Genomic DNA, 5,659 nt, shown 5'->3' on the forward strand with positions numbered 1-5,659 from the left:
CCCTCCCGTACATATCCATCAGACCTTGGCAGTCTTCAGGGGTAGGCTTTCGAAGATACCTATCCTCGAATATGTGAATAACGCCCCAACAGAAATGCTGCAGACACTCGCGGGCAGTCGTCTCGCCTATGTGAAGGTACTCGTCGAACATGTTGGCCGCGTCACCGAAGGCAAACTGCCTGATTGTGGCGGTGCACTTCTGTATCGGCGAGTGACCGGGTCTACCACTCGCATCCTCCCTAAACCGGAAATACTTGTACCGAGCCTCTAAAGCCGATATGATATGCAGAATTAGCGGTAGGTGCATCCTAAAACGCCGCTGGAAAAAAGACTCCCTAAACTGCGACTCCTCAGCGAAGTAGTCGTCAAACAACCGTTGGTGGGCACCGAGGTGGTCCCGGGGGACTACAGCTCGATGATGGATGGGGCGAGGAACCGCCGGCTGCTGCTGCTGGTGCAAGTGCTCTTGCACCAACCGATTTATCTCCCTGGACGTATAGGCCCACAACTCTTTGTTAATTCGGCGTGAGTCATCAACATCACCATCACTAGCCATTTTACTAGTTGATGAGAAATGAAGAGAGGAAGAAGATAAACTTGTTAATACAAGTGGTGCAAATGAAATGAAGTGCAACGAGTCGTATATATAGAGTTGAAAATGAAAAAAATTGAAAATGCGCTTGTCGGTCGTTAGCCTATCGTGTCGCCACAATAGCAGATGAGCGATCGGCTAACGCCATCCCTCTGCAGACTACCGCTCGTCCTACTTCCGCTAGTTCGTCCCCTTCGCCGACTCTAATAGCGGACGAACACGACGCCCGAGCTTCTAGCCGGTGGCTAGGGCGTGCCTTCGTCTCCAATTGCGGATGCTCTAAGGAATTAGGAATAGTCAAAACTGCCCTCATGGGAGAAAACCTTATATGTGAATATTTTAAATGCTAAGGAATTAAAAATTAGATATTAAGAATTAGGAACATTATTTTTTTTACCAGGAATCTATAGTGCGAGAATCTCAAATTCTATAAAGGAATATATACTCTCTCCGTCCTACACAAATAAAAACTTTAGAACGACACGAATTTTAATATAAAGCTGGTAAAATATGAGAGAGATAGAAAGAAAAGTGTGTTAGCTGAAAATGAGTTCCACCTCATTACAGAGAAAGAAATTTCCTTAAACAGAAAGTTTCTATTTTTAGAAAAAGAACCAAAAAGGAAATAATTTTATTTATAAAGGCCGAAGAATGTAGTTCATTCAAGGAATTAAAATAAATCTTGTTTTATAATTGTCAAATTCCAACTTCAGAATATAGTATTAACTTTCTTAAGTTGCTAACCCTGCTAACTCATCAACGCAGTGTATTAAAAATGTCAACATGATGACATTAAAATGTAAACACATAACTTTGTTGACATTTCAATACACTGTGTTGATATTTTAATGTGACCGTGTTGACATTTTTCATACACTACATTTATGAGTTAGCAAAGTTAGCAACTTCAAAAATTAGCAATATAACGCACCCGTAGTATAATAGTCTCGTATATAAGACTAACTAATCATGTCAAACTCATAAACTACACTGAAGAAAGGATGTTTTTCGTGGAGATGCTGACTGTTATGTATCTTTTAATGGTGAATTCCTAGGTCCAGAGGATTCGCTAGAGCACAGGCTCTAGGAAATCATGAACTTTCAGAATGCAGTCGTTGTCACATCAACCCCCCGCTTCAAAACCTCAACCCTCTACACTATTGGCTAGTATAGGGAAGTCGGGATCGAATCCACGAGGAAGGAAGGGTTAGAATGCATTGAGGGAACTTTAGGATGGTTCGGCTACTGCCACGCAACATGTGGGCTGAGTTTTAACTACTAGACCTGGGAAATTAAATCTAATCTACTCTAACTTCCAGATCTGGAGAATTGAAAGTACGTGGAATCATAAATGCCTGCATGGTTCTGAAAAAAATTCAACTTAGAATATTCACTAACTTCCTGGGTCAAGTAAATGAGTTTCCTAAAATAGCTAGGCACAAGATATGCAAAAGTAACGACAAAACAGATTTCTTAACTAGCTGCTGACAGAAAGCTGCAATTAACAAACTAAAGCAAACTCGACTATAACTACCGATCGACTTCATCTTCTTCAGCAATCAAACATGAATTGAACAAAACAGAACATGAAACAGAGCACACTTCAAATCAAACAATGAACGTTAAGATTAAACTAAGAACTATCAGATCTAGTCTACTGGTCCGAGTAAATTAGCAACAACAGAGATTTCCATGCAGATCTAAACTCACGTACTCAGATTCAGACAATCAAAAGGAAATCTACGCTAGATCTATCAGATTCATTACCAATTAAACCAGATCCACATCATTCAACACCATTTAAACTCTGTTTCAACCTCAATTCAATAGATCAACTCCGATCTCAACTCCGATCAACAATTCAATTGCGAAAAACATCCAACTCAGTAAACAGAACAGTAAGCATCAGATCCAAAACAAAACTGAAAACGAAACTAGATTAACCATAAACTGCAAATCAAGTCACAAAACAGTCGCCGAATTTCCGGCAAGGAAATCGGCGAGAGAGAGTACGTGCGAAAAGTAATTTGTTTCTTCGCTCCTTATCGGAGCGGTGTTACACTTCCAAACTAAACAAAACACCACACTATACTACCCCAGATTTCCCATGAAACCAAGTGCGCGAGCTAAGTGTGTGAATTCAGAGAGCGAACCGAAATACCCAAGGATATTTTCTAACTAAGAGCCTCTCTCCTTATCGCAAGCTTTCTTGTATTTATAGTTGTGGCTCAAATCCCTAGGGCAACAAACTTCGTGAATTGACAATTGTGCCCTTGAGGTTTCGCTCTTTTTTCTTCACTTTTTCTCTTCTATTTCATCTGCCCTGGTGATTGCTCTTCCTTCCTAGGTCTGACAGATTTTTCACACACCTAGACTTATAAATGCGCGTTAGCACCGTAGAAAACACAAAATTTATATCTAAAATAGATGCATGAAACGAGCCTTATCATACACCAATAGAACAAGAAACAAAATTAATACGTCTTCCGTCCCATAAAAAATATAGACATGTGATATCACATGTGAAGCAAGACAAAATTAATAAAGTAAGAGAGAGTAGGAGAATGGTAGTTAAAGTAGTGTTAGTAGATAGTGGAACCCCCATTATTATTAGTGTTTTAATAGTGGTATAAGTTGTAAATAACTTATATGAGTATTAAATTGAGATAATTTTCCATAAATGGAAATGTTCGAAAATGGAAAGTGTACATATTTTTATAGGATGGAGGGAGTACTTACTAAACAAATCAAAAGAATTTAACCTTAAAATTTATCTAAATAATTAGTGTAAAAGGATTGAAATACGGTTTTAATCTAATTTGGTGGCCAATTTGCAATATAGGTTTCTTGAAACTTGAAAGGGAATTATTTTAATTACAGCTTTGGTGTAATGACTCAGCATGACTAAACAAGCGTCACCGATTTGTGTTAGAGCATCTCCAATAGGTTAGGACGTCAAATAGCCCTCAAATAGCCTTCACACTGCCACATCATCAGCACTACAATTCTCCTGCCACATCAGCTTGCCACATCAACTGGACATCAAATAGCCCTCACATAGCCTTCACACTACCTATCCACATCACTAATAACAATTATATAATTTAATTTACACTCGTATCAACATACGGAATTTAATTTACGAGACAAATACGGAAAATTTGAATAATAATATTAAAATTTAAAAAGTACATTAATTTAAAAAAAAAAGTACAATAATTAAAAAAATTACATTTAAAAAATTACATAAATTTGCATAAAAACTAACGCCTTGCAATCCTCCGCGCCCACAACTCTTCAACTAAATCCTTTTGCAGTCGAATATGAGCCTCCGTCTGACGCATGTCGGCATGTGCTTGGAGGAGGGCTTCTTCATCGTGCGGTACCCCACCTCGTACGTTGGCGGTGGTGACGCCGTGGCTTGGACCTGCTTCATTATCGTCGGTAGCCCAATCAGTCAGTTGTACACCTTCATCTTCGACGATCATGTTGTGCATGATAATACAGGCGTACATTATATCAGCAATGCAGTCGACATGCCACAAACGCGTTGGTCCCTTAACTGTAGCCCATCGAGCTTGAAGCACACCAAATGCGCGCTCCACATCCTTTCGCGCCGACTCCTGCCGCGTCGCAAAGTAGGCCTTCTTCGGATCTGATGCGCACCGGATCGTCTTCACAAAGACGGGCCACCTAGGGTATATCCCATCCGCCAAGTAGTAGCCCATATCATGCTGGTTGCCGTTGGCGACAAAACTGATGGCCGGACAGACGCCCTGGCACTGCTCGTTGAAAAGGGGCGACGAGTTGAGGACGTTTAGGTCGTTGTTCGAACCGGCTATCCCAAAATACGCATGCCAAATCCATAACCGGTAATCAGCCACGGCCTCGAGGATCATCGTGGGATTTTTTCCCTTGTAGCCGGTCGTGTAAAACCCCTTCCAAGCAGCGGGACAATTCTTCCATTCCCAATGCATACAATCTATGCTGCCTAGCATTCCCGGGAACCCGTGCTGATCCCCGTGCATCCGCAGCAGATTTCGGCAATCTTCGGGGGTAGGCTTTCGGAGATACTGATCACCGAATACTTCGATCACGCCCTGGCAGAAATACTTCATACATTCGATGGCAGTCGTCTCACCGATGTGGAGGTATTCGTCCCACATGTCTGCCGCGGTGCCGTAGGCCAACTGCCTGATTGCCGCAGTGCACTTTTGAATAGGGGTGTGGCCGGGTCTGCCAGCCGCATCGTGCCTGAAGCGGAAATACAGATATCACTGCTCCAATGCGTTAACAATACGCATAAATAAGTCCCGCCTCATCCTAAAACGACGCCTGAAATGGTTGGCGTCAAAACGCGGCTCCTCTGCGAAGTAATCTGTGAACAGGCGCTGATGTGCAGCTTCATGATCACGATGCACCACTTGTCGACGGTGGACAACTGGTCGTGGGCGAGGTGCCGCCGGCTGCATATAACTCTGCATCCATCGATCAACCTCACGGCTCGTATAGGAATCTAGCTCTTCGTTCATCATACGCTCGTACTCATCCGCATCCCCACCACTACCACCGGCATTACTCATTTCTTAAATTGATCTTGAACAGAAAGTAAGGTAGAGAGAATACTCGTTAAAACAAGTGGTGCGAATGAAAATGAGGTTCAACGCGCGTATATATAGTGTTTTCGAAAAAAAAAAAAAAATTTAAATCCGACGCCGGTTTGGCGCCGATCCGGGACGCACAATGGCGCCCGTGAGGATCGGCGTCGGAACCGGCGTCAGCGCGGGAATCGGCATGGCGACGCCGATTTTGACGCCGATTTCGCCGACGCCGCTTCCAATGGTTCGGCGTCAAACCGGCGTCGGCAAAAAATCGGCATCGCGGTGGTGACGCCGGTTATTGGAGATGCTCATCTTTGAAATCTGATACGAGAAGAAGACATTCAATAAGCGCGTAGAAGGAAAGTTAGATAAGTGGTGCATGGGTGCATGCAGCACATGGGAAGTATAGGATCAAAACACCATGCGCGTGTCGCGTGTGAGCTAAGAAGTTAGTTTGATTGTTATT

The sequence above is a fragment of the Salvia splendens genome, chromosome 17 (genome assembly GCF_004379255.2).
Source record: "Salvia splendens isolate huo1 chromosome 17, SspV2, whole genome shotgun sequence".
NCBI classification, from domain to species: domain Eukaryota; kingdom Viridiplantae; phylum Streptophyta; class Magnoliopsida; order Lamiales; family Lamiaceae; genus Salvia; species Salvia splendens.